This window comes from Lycorma delicatula, chromosome 4, assembly GCF_047948215.1.
Source record: "Lycorma delicatula isolate Av1 chromosome 4, ASM4794821v1, whole genome shotgun sequence".
Taxonomy (NCBI): Eukaryota; Metazoa; Arthropoda; class Insecta; order Hemiptera; family Fulgoridae; genus Lycorma; species Lycorma delicatula.
This window is the reverse complement of record NC_134458.1, coordinates 150,583,968-150,605,232: the sequence shown is the minus strand read 5'-3', so window position 1 is coordinate 150,605,232 and position 21,265 is coordinate 150,583,968. Positions and strand designations below refer to the sequence as shown.

At 31.1% G+C, this 21,265-nt stretch overlaps 1 protein-coding gene across 6 annotated transcripts in view; it reads right to left on the bottom strand.

Moving 5' to 3' along the window:
- The window catches only part of LOC142323955 (carboxypeptidase D-like), a 103,488-nt gene that overhangs the window by 52,466 nt on the left and 29,757 nt on the right, over positions 1-21,265 (bottom strand). The window contains exon 1 of one of the 6 annotated variants that reach the window (XM_075364365.1): positions 12,224-12,380. The exons of the other annotated variants lie outside the window; for them this stretch is intronic. The gene's annotated coding sequence lies outside the window, so the exon portion shown is untranslated. Of the gene's footprint in view, positions 1-12,223; positions 12,381-21,265 lie in introns of those variants that run through there. 6 annotated transcript variants of the gene reach the window in all.

Below are 21,265 nucleotides of genomic sequence, written 5' to 3'. Positions count from 1 at the left end.
AATTGATTTACCCTTTCAGTTAAATTTTAAAATATTTTGAGACTCGTAATATCCGTGTCTTCCTGCCACCACGACCGACTGTGATCAAAATTAAGTGGTATCAATGTCCCCATACACAGAAATCATGGTAATAAATTTCATCTAAATTAATTTATCCGCTCTGGAGATATCAAGTAATAAATATACGTAGGTATATACATCCTTCGGGAATTTTCCAATGCTAAAATTGTGTTTTTTAATTAGAAGATATCATGAAACGTCAAGATCTACAAAAGCCCGACATCTAAAATTTGACCCGATTGCATACTTTATATAAAAATTGATTTTATTAATATAATCTATAGCTACACAGTATAAAAATAAAGTCGGGGAATTAAACATTCGTAATAGTTTGTAAATAAAATACAGAGTGTTCAAAAGGTGACCCAACCTTATGGAAGAATGTTTTTTTTTGTTGCATGTCTAATTAAGGAAAATTGAGAAAAAATGGGTTAAACAATGCAGCAAAGAACATTCATTATTTCCTAATGCATTAGATGTTCCAGTTATTACCAGACCCAGAATGTCTTCACGGAAAAGTATGTTGTGGATGAACCAATCAAGCCCTCTATCAAGCGGCTGTATGACAAGTTCCAAGAGACAGAAATGTGGCAGATGCAGCCAAAAGTGGTCGACGAAAATTGCTAACACCAGAAAAGTTGATCGACGTGCAAGCTGCATATTCTGTTAGTCCTAACAAGTCTGTGCGACGCCTATCTAGCCAGTCCGGTCTCTTTGTTATAGTGTCCACACGGCATTACGCAAGTGTTTAAAGATGCACCCATACAGAATTTGTGTTGTTCACGAGTTGTTATCTGCAGGCACTGGAAAACGTGTAATTTTCTGTCATTGGTTCATGTCATCTATAACGCCAGATGGGGAGAAGTCGATGACTGGCTTTGGTTTGACTAGGCGTGGTATTCTACCTTGATGGATACGTGAATGGACAGAATTCACGCATTTGGTGAACGGAAAATTCATATCAGCTGCACGGATAAAAAGTGGGTGTTTGATGTGCAACATAACGTATGCGAATCTTCATGACATTCTTTCATGGCACAGTGAACGGTGAGCACTACAAATACATGGTGTAACAATTTGTAAACAATGTATCTGCAGACCGCCTAGATTACACGTGGTCTCAGCTGGACAATGCTACGGCTCATTCAGCCAACAACACTACGACTTTCTTGGATCAGTGTTTTTATAAAGGTGGTTGTGGCTCCCTTCGAAGTGGTTGTGGCTCTCTTGGTCTCCTGATTTATTCCCTCCTGACTTTTTCTTGTGGGGATACCTTAGGATGCTGTTTACAAAACTCATCGTCTCACCATTTCCGAATTGCAGAGAGAAATTGAACGATGTCTCGCTGTAATTTCTCAACAAACGTTACAACATGTGTTTAAGTGCATGCAACGTCGTATTCAATTATGTGAATCGCATAATGGAGGCCACTTTAAAATACAATTGTAACTTACTTTTTCCATAAGGTTGCGTAACTTTTTGAACAGTCTGCATATCATCGGTACGTATAAAACAAGATATCCTGACTGAATCATAATCAACCCCAGCAAAAACTACTGAAGATAAATTGATAAAATTTTTTATACACGTTCTTCTTACGGTGTAAGTGCACATTAAGAAAAGTATTTTGAAATTCCAAGTTTAAAGGGTTAAAATGGGATAATATTAAATTATACTATTTTTTTAATTTCTCTGTAACAAATGAAGATATCAACTTGATTTTTGCTGTGTGTAAACTTCTCGTGAATATCTGAAAACAAATTTCTAGATTTTTCGAAATTGGACCTTGAAGTAGGTGAAGAAAGGTATAAAAAAAACTTTTGAAGAATGACTGCAAATTTTCCCCCATTCTCGACTATATTAAACGAAATGTTCACTAGATTTGGGCTTGCAAATATCTTCAGATAGATATATAAAAAACATTTTCAGGTTTTTTGAATTTCGATTTTTTAAGAAGTGCGACAGTGTGCTGCGCAGCAGCGTAACCAACTTAGCCACTGTCACTGTTACTTATGGGCGACGCGACTGACTGCATCTGCCTTTGACTACTTTACTAAAAAATATAAAATAAATATAATCTAAAAAAAAATGAGAATTGAAGTACAGTCATCTCCTAATGATGTTCGTCGGGTAACGACGAACATAAGTGTCTTTGTCTGTATTGTTATAATTAAGCACGGTAACAATTCCGTACGAAGTAATTTACTAGCAAGTCCAGCTGGCGTTGCTTTACCGGCTCACAGAGTTTAAAATGTTTTTTATTATTTACATTATTTTTATTAATTTATATTAAAATAATAATAATAATTTTTATTTTAAAATAAAATAATTGTAATTATTATTATTATATCTATTATTTTAAAAAAGTAACACCCTTATTTACGTTATTGAATGAAAGAACAAGATCAAACCTCCCTCATATCTGCGTATGTTTAAACCTAATTTGCGTGAAATCATCACTGTGAACGGTTATCACGCAATCAAACAAATAGTTGCAACAGATTACCGCAAACTAAAATATGACTGCGTAAGAAATTAATTTTATGAATGTAAACGAACAATTACGATATGTAAATATTATAAACTTATAGTAACAATTTATTTTATCAAAAAGAGGAAACCAGTCATTTATCATTTTACTATGTTTTTTTCTAAATAATATATATGTATGTATCAAGATGTTGCTTATATAAGATAACAAACATTAGTAGATACTTTATTTATTTCTGATTTCCTGTTTACAATAAAATTACCGTTAGCTGATAAAAGAAATAAATAAGGAAAATATGGTCATCGTGTATTAATCCGAATTGTTAAAAAAAATTAGTCATACTTTTGATTATAAACAAATACATTTCACAAGTAAAGTACATTTAAACAAGTACATTTCAGTCGGTTACTAATAAATAAAAGTATTACGCTACAGTAGTATCAATATTTTACATTCCTTCCGACCTAGTAAGATATTAAAACTTAGCTAATATGTTAATAAAAAGTCTCTAAAATCTTAAATTGTCTGGATTTTTAAATACTTTCCGAGGACTTTTTTTATTATTACAATAAGTAAATAAATGCGTGAACATAAATTACGGCAATTAAAAGATAAATAACCATTTAATTTCCTCTAATATTAATTACAATATACGCACAAAAGTTAAAAGTATTTATAAACATTTACGACACTGATTAAAAGAAAAAAAAATCATTTAAATGATTCGATATACTACAAACACCGTAACGTAATAATGCAGTGTTTGTGAAGTATTGCAAAAAATCTACAAAGTTAAAACAAGTTGAAAATATAAAATATCTGGAATTACAATAAATGGAAAAATAACACGCTTTGAAAATTTAAAGAGCAAGTTATTAAAAATACAATAATATTATATGCGTTTCCTTTACCCATAATCAGTCTTAAGATTAATTTATTACAGTTTAGTTAATTCCAGATTACATTATATTGCTTTTTGGAGTTGGATAAATACATCTTTATCCAATATTAAGCCACAAATTACTTTACGGGAGAAATTTACGGAGTAATAACAAGAAGTGTTCTTCCGAAACAGTTGTTGTTCCCTTGTTTGTAAAACATGAAATTTTTAAATTAAAACATATTTTTCATGTGTTTTATACGAGTGGCAATTTTCACCGATAAATTTAAAGATCAATCGGTAATAATTAATTTGCCAAAGCCAAAAAGCGAAATATTAAAAAAACTTTTATTTGAATTTCTTTAAAGATGTTTACCGTTTTAGTTAATAAAATAAAAATAGGGAAATATATGCGAAATTTCAAGAAAAAAAATACAGATTTTTTTTTAAATGTTTAATAAAATAAATAGATTTTTAGTCATAGTTTTAAATTTATAAAACTAAAAATGCTTATTATATTTTTGTTTTTATATTTATATATCATATTTTGTTGTAGTCGTTAATTAAATGAATCAGACTGAGAGGTTTATATACAATTAGATTTCCTGTACTACGCTATCTTTGAAAAAAATTAAAAATTATTTGTTTGAATTTGTAAAAATATTATATAATTTTTACTTCTCTGGCATCATAGTTCTAGAGTATTTCCTTCTGTGCTACAAGAAGGAAAGTATGGTAATCAGTAAAAAAACGTCGTATGAGTGTTTTTTCACTTCTCGACGTTTCGTGAACCAGGAATCCCAAAAAACAAAAAAAAAAAAACATTGTGGGGGAGGGTAGTGTTCGAACGTATGTACGTGTGTCGGAGTGTCTGAAACAATAGCTTTTGACTGGATAACCGATTTTGATGAAATTTTGTACTGAGACTCGTGTCAGTTTATCGGTAAAAATTTGAGGTCAATATCTCATGGGGGTAGGGTAAATAATTTCTTTGGGGTCAATTTGATTAAAGTTTTGCAAATTTAACATCATTCTATAATAAGTTTAGTACGTGCATACATACTTATCTTACCATTTAAAAAATAAATTTGTCTCTAAATCCTCTCCTACCCCAAAAATCGAAAAACATTTTTTTTATTTATTGCATATTTTTTAAAGGATTATTTTACGTCTTTCTAAACATAGTTATAATGAAAGTGACTAAAAACATAAATAAATACTTTGGGGACAATATTGGGGGTGGGAAGCCGATAAAAGTTTAAAAATATCGATTTTTTTAAAAATGTTTCATTCGTCGTTAGTTTTCCATAATATAAGAATAAATAACCAATGCCAGGAAAATATAACAACTTTGTTAGTTTTTTTGTTATCGGTTTTGTTGTCAGCTTTTTTTAAAATTATTATTAAGAATCCGTATAGCACATGAAATAACATGTTAATTCATGTTTATTAAAGGAATTTTGCCAACAACTAACTTTATTTGATATTTTAGCCCGACATACTTTTTATTTTCACTAAAAAAGCTTATTAAAGCTAAGAAAAAGTAGTGTTGTGATACAAGCTTAAGGTAACCACAGTACAGAATTCCCTTATTCATTGAATTAGTATGATTTTAATTTAACTTTAATATTTTGTGTGAGAATATAAAAATACGAAACCGATTTTCACGAGTTTTAACCGTAATAAAATTTTTCACATACACCACATATACGTAGATGTGTCCCGGCACAACCTATGGGTAAAACTGAGGGTGATTCCTCAGGATAAAAAAAAAACAAATTTTTCATGGGGACAAATCCACTATCTCACTTTATTTCCCCTCTATTCACTATTTTGTGTTTTTACAATAAAAATCTGTACCTTGAGAACGGTTTGAGATATTTTAATGAAATCTGATGTACCAAACAACATTCACAAAGTAAGTAATTTTTTTTTAATAATAATTAGTTCTATAAATATTAGTTTTATTAGAATGTATTTTATCAAATTTTATGCCTTTTATTGTGAGTAACACTGTTCGGGATCGGTAGAATGACGTTTACCCCGACCGCTGGATCGGACGGCACGATCCGATGACAGAGCTTGTTTGGGGTGGCCTCCGAGGTCACCCGATCTGATTCCATGTGATTTTTTCCTCCGGAGGTTTTATAAAGAATCTAGTTTATGTGACTTTGCTACTAACTGATCTACCCGAATTGAGACAAAGGACTGAAGCGGTTGTCGCTTACATTTCTTCAGACATTCGGTTCAAGTAGGGGACGAACTCTCCTGTCGGTTGCAAGTTTGCTGCGTGTGATGAAACGATGTTCGTGTTGAACGTAGGGAAAACTGTAAGAGTTACTTTCTCTTTTTATTTAAGATTCATTATTGCGAGTCGATGTTAAGATATATTAAATAGCTTTAAAATCCTGAATATTCATTTTAGTACATCCTGCATACATTATTTGTAAATCATCATGTCCTTCGTAATACAGGTGATATTTATTTCTATAAAAAATGATACCTTCACTCTATTTACCGTAGAGGATGTATATTGAACATCATTACTCTCAGGGAAATATAATTCCACTGGTCTCTCTCGTTCTTCAAGTGATTTTATATGTCACAACCAAACCTAGAAATACTGGGACAAGTAGACTAAATTAACAAATTAATGCAGCCTATTCTATTTTGAAGCAATACATTTAAATACCTGTTTTACTAAATAGTCTTCTTCATACTGATTAGTCTATAGAATCTAACGGAGTATATTAAAAAATATAGATTTTTCAATTGCCTAGGTTTTGGTCATGAAACACAAATTTATCAAGAGGAAAAGATAACTAAAATTATATACAAATTAATTAAGAAAATTATACATATTTTTAACAAACAACTCTACTATACATTAAACGAATAATAAATAAAAAATAAATTATCAGAACTTTTTTTAAATAAATAATTTTTTCGATATTAAGAATAAAAAAATTGGAAGAATGATAAAAGATTTAAACCAATAATGACCTAGATAATTCACATCGATTTTTCATGTTACACCCCGGGATATCTTAATATAAGAAACAATATTTTTTTTTTAAATGGCAAGTTAATTAAATGGATTTCTGAACTATATAGAACAAAGTTCAGTAACCTTTTTTCTATTCTCGAATAAATAAAATTTAATATCTACGCAATAAAATCCAAATAAGTAAACAACTACAATATATTAATTAAAAAATGTAATACTAAAAAAATAAAAATATTGTTATAAATCATATAAAAAAAATATATATTTTTTTACATCCGTCCAATGATTATACAGAATAACGGTTGTTAAATTCATTTAAATAAGCGGAGTTATTTTATTTTTTATTCCAGAATTGGTTTTTTATCGCTAGAGCTCAATTAACAATACTATAACAAGAATCTTAAGCTTGAGATTAGATAATACCGATTATTAAAGTATAAAACGATTTGCAATTTAGTGTAACGTAGTTTTAAATCAAAATAAAATTTCAAAAAAGAAACAAAAATGAGGAACAAAATTTTAAATTTATAAAAAAAAAAATCTGATGTGGACACCATATGATTTCCTTGTACGCCTATTAAATTACATATACACAACTTTTTTTAAAAGTTAAAAAATTTTTTTAAGTACATAAAATTTTATTTCATTAATAACTTCTGATATTATTTCATAGTTTTTTTTATTATTATTAAATTATTATTCATTGAACACATTTTTTTACGATGAGAGGCTAAAATTATTAATAACACTGATAAACAAAAAAAAAAAATTAATGTTTCTCTGAGTGTGATACGATTTCTTGAATTGCTTTTCTGCGTACATCACAGATCTGTAAATACAATTTTTCTATCACCCTTAGTTTTAAATAAATTACGCTTCAAAAAAAATTAAGGGAAAATATAGTTAAAATCTGTAAAATTTATAATTTTGCATGGCCATATCTGTGTTAGAATGATTTCGTTGATGCTTTTCTTTTATAAATAGCCTCAGGCACATTCCAAATTAATGTCCAACAGTAATCGGCCAGCATATTAGTATTCTATTTCTCTTTATAGCGGCTTTTCATCACCGAAATCAGAACATGAATTTGTATTGTTGTTTTAATTTCTGTTTATTTTCATTGATATTCTGATTTTTTATCTTGGTGGAAACGCTTACTGTGTTCGTCACTTACGTCTCCGGGGCTGTCCGGGAAAAAATCCAGATGTGAGTGGAGGAAATGTATTTTCGAAGACGTATTACACCCCATAGCTCTGCATGAAGTAAGAAGTTGATTAATAATATCGTGGTAGTTGTCAGATTTTTGTTTGCCCAGAAAAGTTTTGCAAACGTCTTTAAATGAAGCCCAAGCTGCACTTTCTACATTATTTAACACTGAGTTAAATACATTATCTTTGATTAACTCTCTTATTTGAGAACCACCAAATATTCCTTCTTTAATTTTTTCTTCTCTTACATTCGGAAATTTCTGCCTGATGTACAATAATACTGAATTATCCTTCTTCATTGCTTTTACAAAATTTTTCATTAGTCCTAGCTTGATATGAAGAGGGAGTAAAAATAAGTTTTTGGGTTCAACTAAGGGCTCATGAATAATATTTTTCCCATTTGGAGTTAATTTGTCACGTTTCTTCCTTGGTAACATAATGTTTATCCCTAGTTCGACTGTCCCATTCGCAAAGAAAACACATGTACTTAGTATAGCCTAACTGCACGCCTAACAAAATAGCTATAACTTTAAAATCGCTACATATGTTCCAGCTATGTTTTTTATAATTTATTTTTTCAAGAACGTCTTTCATCAGATCGTATGTCTCTTTCAAATTAATACCATAAGCGATTGGTATCGAAAGATATTTGTTACCGTTATGTAGTAGAACCACTTTTAAACTATACTTGGACGAATGAAAAGGCGCCAGTCCTCAGGTTTATGAGCTTGTCCTAAGAGCGACATAAGCTGATCAATATTTGTACAATAAACGAAATTATTCTCATCAATAAGTACTGAAAAGTTCTTTTTGTCGGCTTCGAAAGCCCAAAAGTTTTGTATTTTTTTTTTGAAGTAAATTCCAACCTTGCAGTCTTAATCCTAACGTTCAGCTTGATTTTTTGATAAATTAAATCCCTAACCAAGTCATTTAATTCACCTTGTGATATAAGATGTGCCTTGTTGGAAGATAATTCAAAATCAAAATCATTGTTGTCTTCTTCAGTACTGCCTGATTCTTCATCGCTGCTTTCGAAACATACATTCACAGGTGGCTCAGGAACTGGAATAATTTCACTGTTAGGTTCAGGCCTGATTGCAGATTGCAATGAAGGATGTTTTTCAGTATGTTTAGATGTTTTAGAAATTCCAGACACACTTGTCAAACAAAAATAACAATCGGTTACATAATCCTTTGGTTCACGCCAAACCATAGGTACATCAAATGGCAAAGCCTTCCGTGTACATTTCAGCCATCCTCTTAAATATACAGAACAGTTAGTGTATACTATATGAGAAGCCCACGTTTTATCCTGATCACCAATTTTACACTGAAAGTACAAATTATATGCTTTTTTAATTAAAGGTGTAATGTTTTTTCTATTTGATTTTACAGTAAACTCACCACATACATAACAAAAGGCAACATCATTTACACAATTTCGAGGCATTATGACACTGCACTATTAACAAAATTAAGACAGCAATAAGACTGAGCAAAATTGATTCACAGCTGTGTTTTCAACTACATGTTTTGACCTGCACAGTCATGATTAATCTTTCCCATGAAGGCTCACTCTTCAGTATTAGATATGATGTCGTAATATGTGATTATGATTTGATTTAATTCTTTGTCTAGTATTTTTTATTTATAGCTTACAAATTATATAAACAAAGTTAAACAATAAAAAATGAGCTAACAAAATACAACAAAGGAGTTTAAAGTGCTAACTATACGTTGAAAAATGAAAAAAAACATCCTTTAATTAAAATTAAAATTTTTTTGAAAAATTTGGTGGGTGATAGAAAGATTCTGAGTTCATATTCGTTTTCAACATCAAATAACAGATTAAAATCATGTATCATATATTAGGACAAAAATTATATTTATCAGTGTAAATCAATATATTTAAATAAAAAAAAAGTTAAAAAAAAGGAGATGAAGTCTGATTCGAACCGATGTGCCTTCCCCTTGTAAGACAAAGTATTTCATTAATTAAAATTTTATTTGGTTATAACTCTGGAATCAATGAAAAGAAGTACCACTTATGATATATAGTTGAAAAGCTCTTAATGAGGACCTATAACTTCAGTTAAGAAAAAGTCTAAAATCCAATTTCTTTTTGGAATTTGGGCTTTTTTGGACACTTTTGGTTCAATCGATTGCAATAAAAAGGGGAGGTGCACAGCTAGTGTTACAACAGTCCTAAACCCAAAATTTCAACATCCTACGGCTAATAGTTTTTGAGTTATGGGAGATACATATGCACGTACAGACGTCACGCCGAAACTAGTCAAAATGCATTCAGGGATGACCAAAATGGATATTTCTGTGAAATTTGAAAACCGAAATTTTTTTCGATCGCAACACTTCCTTTACTTCGTACAAGGAAGTAAAAAAGATTACTCTGAACAGTAAATGGAATAAAATATCAAAGATAAACGTCCAAGTAAGTTAATAAAAAAGTAAAAAACAATACGGATTTCAATTGTTAAGCATTTAGTAGATGTAAAAGAATTATTTAAAAATAAGTAACAAAATATAAAAGCAAAAATAAATGAAAAATAATAATAATAAAAAACAACAGCTACGAAGAATTTCAAACTGTACTTGTAAAACAAAAATAAATAAATAAAATAAAAATCAACTTCGCTAATATTCAAACTGAACTCAAACAGTGAATATCCTGCAATATCGTCCATAAATTTAAACTCACCACTCGGCCTACAATTATTTTATTTTGTTTTCAAGAGGATTATTGCAAGGAAAAAGAAGTAGGTAGGCCACATGATCAGAGGGAATGAAAGATGAGCTTGCATCAATACAATGGTCGTCAAGAGAATGGAAACAAACTCAGTAACTGGTATGATGAAATGAAAAGAAGTTATGGAGGGATGATTTGGCTAAGGGTTAAGGGTGATAGAAAGGAATGGGAGAGGATGGGTGACAACTGTTATGTTTGGCTGTAGCTGTAATAAACTAATCCTTTTTTCTACGTTTAGTACTGCTTACCTTTCTTAGATTCATTTTTTTATGAAGCTAAGAAAGTCAGGCAGTACTAAAAATAAAAACTATAGTGATCTTAGCAGAAAAGTTAATAGTAATTATTATCTTAACAGCAATTTTAATTTCGCTTTCCCTAAGAATTGAATTAACTAAAAAATTTCTCTCTCTCTCTCTCTCTCTCTCTCTCTATATATATATATATATATATATATATATATATATAGAGAGAGAGAGAGAGAGAGAGGGAGAGAGATACACACACACACACACACATATATATATGTAAAAATATGTTAATTCAGGATTTTTTTGGCGAGTTGGTTGTTCCTCTTTTGGTCATAAAACTTTTATTTGTTTTTATTAATGTTATTCACATCATTCTGTTCAGATTCAAATTTTCAACGAGCGTCGAATCATGAAGTTGCTAGAAAGATGGCAAAAGGTTATTAAACAAAATAGAAAATGATATTCGAGTATAATCGTGTATATATAAACGTTTTTCTGTTTTTAGCATTTGTATGTAAATTGTTCTGTTTAAAATAACTTTTTCGATCCAGCTTTGTGTGTTTTATTTCTAATCAAAGTTGAACCTCTCAAGTTATGTTTAATTTTAATGAACATAATTTTTTTCAGAATTAAATTCTCTACAAAGTTAGAAATTTTTATTTGTTTATTGGTAAATTAAAAAAAATTATTTTATTCCAAACCTAAAAAAATGTACTTTCGACAAAACCTTTTCGTGCTTTACCCAGTTTTTATTAAAACCTAAGTGAGATAGAGGTCTGGGACCACTTTTATTCAATTTCTTAGATAAAAAACCAAGGAATTATCAAATTTAGCCCTTGATTTTTACCCCAAGAATTTTAGTACGGTTTAATTCCACAGAGGAAGCAGAAAGAAGGGCTGAACGTTTTCCGAGCCGAAACTCGTTAACGACCGTTTTTCCACCTATGTTTATAAGAACGTTTTTCTTATTTTTGGCTATAGAATCTTCCCGAGAGATTGTGGTGCACTTTGGAATCACTCTGTCAGTATATATATATATATATATATATATATATATATATATATATATATATATATACACACAATACTTTGTGTATTAATTAAAATATAATTAACCAATCATAAATAACTTCAGTTTCACTGATTTTTATAGAAAAAATTAGCCAAATGAAACAAAACGTGGATTAAGAGATTCACTGTTATTATTATTATTATATAGAAATAGAGGTTAACTAATATTAATATCTTATACTACTTAAAATAAAATACAGAACATAAAGATTAAAAAGGAAAAACAAACAGAAATAAACAAAAAAAACTTTTTTTGTTATATATAACACAATCTTTTTTGTTCTTCATAAGGGTTGGTTTTTTAAAATCGTTAATAGAAAAACCATTAAAATATAAAATAAATACATAAATTTACCTAGATGAAATTCAATTGTTGAACAATAGATACAGAAAAATTAAGCAAAGGCAAATTACAGTTATAAAATTAAATAAATAATAAAAATATATAAAAAATAAGTATTAATAATAAATAACATTAAATAACAAATACTTACGAAGCAGCATAAAAATTACATTTATATCTGTGTTTGTAAAATAAATAAGAACTATATGCGACAAAATTACAAATAACTGTTAACAAAAATGTATAAAAAATTATTTTAAGCGGTCCAAGTTGATAATCGGTTGAACACTATACAGTATTGAACAAGTGTGAACTACTTTGCTTACTAAAAAGCTCTAATCTACTACAGTACTAGGCTTGTGATTTAAACTACTTAAAAATCCCCACTCCTTCTGGTTACTGCGGTATAATCCACTCCCCTTATTTGTAATTGGATAAGATAAAAATTTAGTAAAAAAAAAATCAGAGAAAACATAAACCTTTAACTGTCAGGATATATCATATGTGTTAAACAAAATCAGGATAAGATAAATGTTGTCATTTAGAGATTAAAAAACAAAAAAAAAAAATAAAGGTTTATTTAATACTGACGGGGTCCCTTATCATTATTCAACAATGATTCTTTTTCATAAATATTAAAGATGTTTTCTTATCTATTAATTTTGTTTTATTGTGAATCAATTAATTCGCAACTACTACGTAGTTCTTTTGGGAAATAATGAGATAGTTTCTCGTCGCCTAAGTTTTTAATAATGAAATATAATAAATAAAAATAATGTTTAAAAATTATCGAATTTTTATAACATTAGAGAGTATTTATTAATGAAGTTCTGAATTTTTATTGTGATGAATCTATAACAAAGGAAACGGAAGTAATATGTTTCCAAATCTGATACACTGAATTGTATAACAATAAAGTTCACAGTTTGTATGTAGGCTAGTATTTAACATGAATTAAAATATAAAAACAAAATAAATTACATGTTTTAGTTGTTTTTAATAATATAGTTCACGTTCTTCCATTTTTATATTATTATAAATCATTTTATATTCTGTATAATAAGCAATCTGGATAATATTTTGGGGGTATATATTTTTTAATTCCAAATTTAAATACGTTAAAATGACATTATTTAGATTTTATAAAGTAAATTCTGATCTGAAAGTACCTCTCGATGAGGTCTCTTATACGTAAAAGGGCATAAAAAGTAGTTTCAAAAATAACCACTGAATCAAACGCAAACTAGTTGAAGAATAACTTCAGATATTTAAATTTTACAAATTAAGGAAGCATTATTATCAAAATATATCATGTAGTGTTTACAATGCTTTAATACAATTTCGCATTAAATACGGGATTGCATGTCGGTTGAGTACATTTAAAATTAATGTAGATAGAATAAACGTTGCGCAAAGGAAGATATTTCAGAATTATGAATTTCAGGGGTTCGCAATTAAATACTTTTACAATTTTAATATACTGCCTTTAAAATATCTATTTGTTTATAAAGTTGTAAGAATATTTTTCTTACAACTTTAATAAAATACGGGTTATTTGTTTGATCCTACTTATGGTAGGAAATTTTTTTGGAAAATCCTATTTATACATAGCACCCACAGTTAATTTATTAAGGAGAAAATTAAAGTATTTAACTAATGAAAGTAAAATTTTCTAGAAAGATAAAGAAGTGATTATTTAAAATTCAAAGTATTGATAGATTGTTTTTTAAGATTAGTATAGAAACTAGAGACCTAGTTATTGGATAAATTCAACGTAGATGATTAAATAGTATTCAGTTAAGGATTTATTCACACCGCAAACCGCTAAAGATAGATAAACAGTAAATTAGAGTTAGTTATCTGTACCTATAAAGCAACTTGTCCTGACTGACAGACCGACTGACTGATTCATGAACGCCCAGCAAAAACTACTGAAGATAAATGAGTGAAAATTTGTATACATGTTCTTCTTACGGTGTAAGTGCATACTTAAGACAGAATTTGCGAAATTCCGAGTTTAAAAGGTTAAAATGGAGTAACAATGAAATTTACTATTTTTTTTCTAATTTCTCGGTAACAAATGAAGATATCAACTAGATTTTTGGTGGGTGTAATTTTCATGTACGTATCTAAAAACCAATTTCTAGATTTTTTCGAAATTCGACCTTGAGAGAGATGAAGAAAGGTAAAAAAAATTCGAACAATGATTGCAAATTTTTCCCATTTCCGACTATACTTAACGAGATATTCATTAGACTGGGGCTTGTAAATATTCTTCAGATAAATATTTAAAAACTATTGTCGGGTTTTTTGAATTTCGATTCTGAATACACTTTTACTGTATGTGCGACGCGACTGGTTCCGGTTACTTGAGTAAAAAACATTAAAAGTAATTAAAAAAAAAGAGAGCCCAAGTACGGTCACCTCTTAGTGGTATTTTTCGAGTAACGCTAAAAATCGGGCAAAATTCATTTTATTTACCGGGTAACCAGTTAAAACTAATGTTTTTAAGATGGAGGCCGATTGTTTTGAAACCCATATTCTTAGATAACTCAAAGTTTCGGGTCCTATACTGACCAAACTGTTGCTCTGAAGAAATTAAAATACACTGATATTTTTTTTTATAAATTGAACAGGCTTTAATTTTTATTTATCATTATAATTATCACAAGCATGAGTTTAATTAACACAGCAGGGTCCAAGGGGCAGAGCCCTCTGGCTAGACAGGAAGGACGAGCGAAGCGAGCCATGACCGGCTAAATATCCCCTGACCGCGACGGGAAACGCAAGTACCATATAACACGGGCGAAGCGGTGACGTGATGCTTTCTATTTTTTGCAAATATTTTTCAGATGTATAACTACTTTCGAGGTTTTTTGAATTTCGATTTTTTAAGGAATGCGGCGGTATACGGCGCGGCAGCTCAGCCATCACAGCTACTGCCACTGTTTCTGTCTGTGCGACGCGACTGCTGCATCTGTCTTCAGTTACTTGACTAAAAAACATAAAATTAAAAAAAACTGACCGCGACGGGAAACGCAAGTAACCATATAACGCGGTCAAAGCCGCGACGAGGTAATGCTAGTCAATATGTAATCGATATAAATATATGTATATATAAATTCTTCATTAAAAATTTGTTTGTATAATAAATTAATTTTTTATTTAAATCTCATTATAGAATAGTGTAATATTATTCCATTATTTCGTTTATAAAAAATCGTGTGTGTTGTATTAATGACAATGAAGCATATTGAGATGCTCTAGCCACTCCAGAGTAATTTCTTGTGTACGAGTAACGCCAACTGTGAAATCTAAGGTTAAATAAATATAATAATAACGTATAAATATGCGTGTACGTTATTTACAATATAATTTAACAATAAAATTTCCATTACAAAAGTAATAATATAAAAACAATTGAAAAATTGAGAAGGAAATTGCAAAATATCACAGATTTCCAGGAAAAACAAAAACAAAGGAAGAAGTATACATAGAAAGAAGAAAGAAAAAAACACCGGAAGGTGTTGAAAGAGATATGGAAAAAAATAAATTGAAAAACACGTAGTCCATAGTAGCTAAAAAAAAAAAAAAAAAAAAAAAAAAATATATATATATATATAAATAATTGATTTAAATCATGTAGAAAATTAAGTATATTATAAAATACGAAAATGCAATTTTTAAGTTATTAAATAAATCGAAAACTTATTAGTCTATTTTAGGGAAATTATATTTATACATTTTTTAAAAAGTTTTTATTATTTAAAAAAAATTAATTTTATTACAATTTTTAAAAATATTTTTAGTCTAAAACAAGAGCAGACCTACAAAAAAAATCTGCACATTCAAAAAACCGTTTGCAAGAAACGCAAATATTCCTTCTGATTAATAAAAAATATAAAAGAAATGCAAAAAAAAACATAATAACGTTGCCTGGAATTGGAGGATTGTTTGCTTGAAAATACTTTAAATATCGGAATGACATATGGTATATCAGTATATACCATATGTATATATACCATATGTAGTGTAACAGTACACTACAACGATACAGGATTAAGTAATATTGACAAACAAATAAAATACATTTCCCAATTATTTTCCGCTTATGTATTTTAAAGAAACTTCCTGATTCGGTAACACTGAAAGAAATTTCTCATAAAATAAAAACGGAATCTCAAAATCGTTGAATTTTGTCGTAAGGTTTGAATATTATAAAAAAGTAGACAATAATTTCAAATTGAGAACTCACTATACTTTTTGAAATCGGTTAAAAATAGGATAAGTTGGATTAATGTTTGGATTGCAAAATAAAATCGATTAAAATATTTTGGAATCTTTGAAAATTTTTCAAAATCATAATGATGTCTATTAGAGGGTTTTAAATACTGTTTGTGTTAATATATGTTTAAATTGTGTGAAAAAAAGCTAAGATTTTTTGTTTTGAAATCATCTTCTTTTTTAAAAATTTCACTCTTAGGGGGACAGAATCTTTTGAGTTAGAATTTTAAAATCGGTACCGTATATATGAATAATAGTTTTTATGTTACATTTTATAAATTACCGAAATAAATTTAGTGAATTCCATTAGCAGAAATAGACCACATTTTGTTACGAAAAGATACCACTTCCTTGGGAAGTGATTTTACAACATATCTTTTCTTTGTCTTTAAATATTTAAATGAATAGACATTTTCTAGAGAAAAAAAAAAAAATTTTAACTAGTTTTAGGAAAACCGGAAACAAAATAATATATATATCCGTTTAAATAGAAACAACTTCTTTAAAAACGACAATTAAGTTAAAAACCACTTCTTTGGGAAATGGTTATTAGTTAATATATAAGACATACTTCTAAAAACCACTGTGAATTCAGAAAATTTCAGATATTTAAATATTACTCCGATAATATATAAGATTTCGCAAGTATGCAAGTATGAAAATACGTTAAAAATCAGATTTTTACGATCACAGTATTTTTTTAACGTGTGTGTGTGCGCGCGCGCGTAGACATTTCATATTTATAAGAAAGTAAAAATAGCTAGTATCTACACTCTGAGAAAGCTCACCGTCCATGAAAATATAGTATTGATTTAAAATTGACATCAAGGTTTTCAAATATACAATTTAATTCCTTCACCTTTATTTAGGTCATTTAAATTATTATTACATATTAAAAAATTATGTTTATTTTTTATTTGAAAATTAATTCCAAACTTATTTGTTTTTTTCTTATTTTTATGATTAATACGAACTGTCAGATTATTATTATTTTTACATAAAATAGAAATAAAAGCATTTGAGATAAAAACAAGTATAAGGCAGGGTGATGGAATCTCCCCAATCCTGTTTAACATTGTTTTAGAAATGTAATTAGAGAATGTAATAAAAATCTGGTTAAACATCAAATCTCAGAATTTGTATATTTAGGAATGCGAAAAAATAAATTAGCCATTAACCATTTAGCCTTTGCAGATAAGTAGTTGTTCTAGTTCCAAATGCAGAAGAAACAAAATTAAAAGTACATCTGTTGGTAGAAAACAAAAAAAAAGTGGGTTTAGAAGTTTAATCAGAATTTATATTTATTAAAATTTATAATTAATGATAAAAACTGTGTAAAAGAAATAATATTTGAAAAGGAACAAAAAAATACACAAATTCGGCAAATTTAAGTATCTTGGGAAGATACTTAAATAACACTGAAATAACACTATCTGTATTTGAAGAAGAAGAAGGAATTAAAAGTAGGATTCGTAGAATGGAATCAGCCTATAAGACTGACAGCGGATGTTTATAATAAGAAATTTTTAAGCTATAAAGCTAAACTACGACACTACAAAACAGTAATTTGCGAAGAGACCTTATGTGCAAGAGAGTGTTTAGGTAAGTTTAACGTAAGACATTTTTTAAAAGAAGAAAAAAGAATCTTAAAGACGATTTTTGCATCCAAAAGAACGGAGAAAGTTTACAGATTAAAATCTACCAAGAAATTACAAACAAATTTGCCAAAGAAATTTACCAAGAAATAAAAGATTTAGAAACGGAAATGCGGAAAAGAAGAATGAGGTTTTTTCCATATTTATAGATTGAGTGACTTAAATGGACTTTTATTATTTTTTTCTTTTCTTCCCCTACATCCCTGCATTGGATCAGCAATTAAGCATGGCTCAATGCAGGGGCGTGTCCTCAAATCTCAAACGGCCCTTCCCACCTACCGGCTGTACGTCCGGCATGACGGGTCGGGGCGACGGTTGGATCTTTTGTTGTTTTATTGCCCACTCTCAAACACACATACTAGCCTTACTCTCAATACTATTTCTAGCCCCCTGCCGGTACGGGTCTTTTTATTTTTACCCCAGGTGTTGTTTTCTCCGAAGTATTAAGACGCGAGAAGATCCGGAGTCGCCCCCACTTCCTCGCTGCCACCACCCAAGCAAGCCCAGACGGACGACGACTCCATAGTGGGCTATCCCTCACCCTTCTCCACCCTCCACCTCCTCGTTTCTCCGAAGTACCGCCGAGATGTATTTGGCTATTGCCTGGAACTCTTTTTCACCGGTCAACAGTTTTATTTCCTATCCACAACATTGTCTACATTTATCGGACCCACTATGTCTTCTATCTCTCTCTCCTCTGAATCGCCCACCTATGGCATTGAAAAATGACATGATCGGGGGTATCGACCTCCCCACAATAGGGGCATTCTTTGTTCTCAGTTCTATGTCTCGCAAACAGGTAAGTTCTGAACTCCCCCCGTGACCGGTCAGGAACTGGGTAAGCTAGTAACTGAGCTCCCCAAATTCCCTTCCGGCCCAGAGTCCTATCCTTTTTATCAGTCGATACGTCCATCTCCCTTTAGTTGTGCCTTCCTATCTAGCTTGCCACTCCCCGATCATGTCATTCCAGGCCGTGCTCCTCCGTTCCCCCTCAGCCACATTTTCCTCATCCTGGCCAACTGTTTCAGTGGGAGTATTATCGATATAACCAGTGAAGCTTCCGTTGAGACTGAAGAATATGCGGACGCCAACCGGAGGGCCATACCCCGTTGCCCCCTTTCCATACTTCTTCTGTAACGTTCGACATCTGATGCTTTCCCAGATTGGTGCACCGTAGAGGTGCACCGAATTGATCCCGTGCGCGAACAACTTTCTCCTTGATGATCGCGGTCCAACAATATTCGTTAACAGAATGCTCAAGTTTTTGACCATTCTTCCAACTTTGGTACAAGTTTCTTGGACATGAGTTGAAAATATCCTACGTCTGTTTATCCACATACCCAAGTATTTTACTTCTGAAACCTGTTGGACTGGGTTACTGTCTAAGTTAATCAGCACTGGTCTTATTCTTCGTTTACTCATCATCAATATCACTCGTAATTTTCCGTCTAATAATTGTAACCCTTTCTCGACCATCCATTTACTAATTATCTTTATCGCTGTGTTAGCAGCAGCTGCCAGCTCTTCTTCTTTCCTGGCCCTAACAACTAAGGCCAAGTCATCTGTAAAAGCCAGTGGTGTTGCACCTTGTAATTCAGTTCCAGTATTTCATCGTACACTGTACACCATAAAAGGAGCCTCAGGACTGAACCCTATGGGACTCCTCGCATGACCTTGTGTTCTACTGTACTCCTTCCTTGGTAACAAATTATATATCGGTCCTGCAGGTACTCTTGAATCATCTTCCTAAGGTAACTTTCTACTCTTCTGTATCGGAGCGCCGCAAATATAGCCTCCCAACACAGGCTATTAAACGCATTTAAAACGTCTAATATGATCACAGCAGGTATCTCTCTTGTTCTCCACGTACCTTTGGCGGCCTCATCTGCTATCCGAATCACAGAGTCAACTGTCAACCGGCCTTTCTAAACCCATACTGTCTTGGGCTCAATCCTCCCAGGTTTTCTATGTTAGCCCGTAATCTTGCCTCTAACATCCGTTCGAATAATTTACAACAATTGTTAATTAGACAAATCGGCCTATATGATCTCGCTGTATTTTCTACTTCGGGCTTCTTTATCAGCACAAGTCTTGCCTTCTTGCAGTCAACTGGAATATATCCCTGGGCTAGCATATGGTTCATGACTCCTAGAATCTCCACTGGTATCAAATCGACCAACAGCCGCAACACTTCAACCGGTATACCATCGGGACCGGGACTCTTGTGCAATCACATCTTCCTCCCGGGCTTAATGAGCTCGTCTATTCTGAATGGTACCACTCTATCGGTTGTTAGCTCTTCCCTCATCAGATTTTACCTTCAGGAGAAAATTGTCTCAGACACTCCCGCACTTGATTCTCTGTCATTGCCGGAAGTCTCCTTCCTAGCTTGCCAGTCACGATCTTATAACCCTGGCCCCAGGGATCGTCATCTATGTTGGGACAAAGCTGTTTCCAAGATGTCTCTTTGACTCTTTTTATGGACCATCTGCATTCGTCCCTAGCCGTAGTGAATTCCATTTTAGCACGTTCTTGGCGGTTTACATCTGGCTCTCTATTAGCACGTTGATACTTTCTCCTAAGTGCCCAGACATTACTGCGTAATTGCTGCAACTCTATGTTCCATCAATATGCATATCTTTTATCCGAAGCCTGTACCGTTACACCCAATTGTGCGCATTCGTCAGCTACCACTTCCATTAATTCTACTGGGTATTCACATTAGTCAATTGTCGCCTTATGTTCTTAGCGAACCTTATAAAACCTGACCTTGAGGTGATCAATCGCGTTTTAGATTTCCTGTTCACCCGAGACCATAACTCATACATGATATGCCGATGATCGGATAAGGTTTCGGTCTCCAGGACCTTCCAGTTCATGCATCTACCTGCATGTTTAGTTTTCACAAACACGAGATTTATTACTGATCTAGAGCTACCTCTTTCAAATGCTGCATCACTTCCGTTCACACAGATTAGTCCCAGCGAGCTAATTCTATCGTTAAGATACTGCCCACGTAGATTGGTCACTTCACCGGAAAAGTCCGGAGACTTTGCATTAAAGTCTCCCGTGAGTAATAACTCTCTGTCCCTGTGTCGACGGATCTCTTCACATAAGTCATCTAAAAATGATATGAAACTCTGAATGTCTGTATTGGAGGAGTTAGCAATAAAACACCACTACCCCAGACTTAAATGGACTTACAAAACAATTATTTGACTTTTAAAAAGTTAGAAAAACAAAACTAGAGTGGC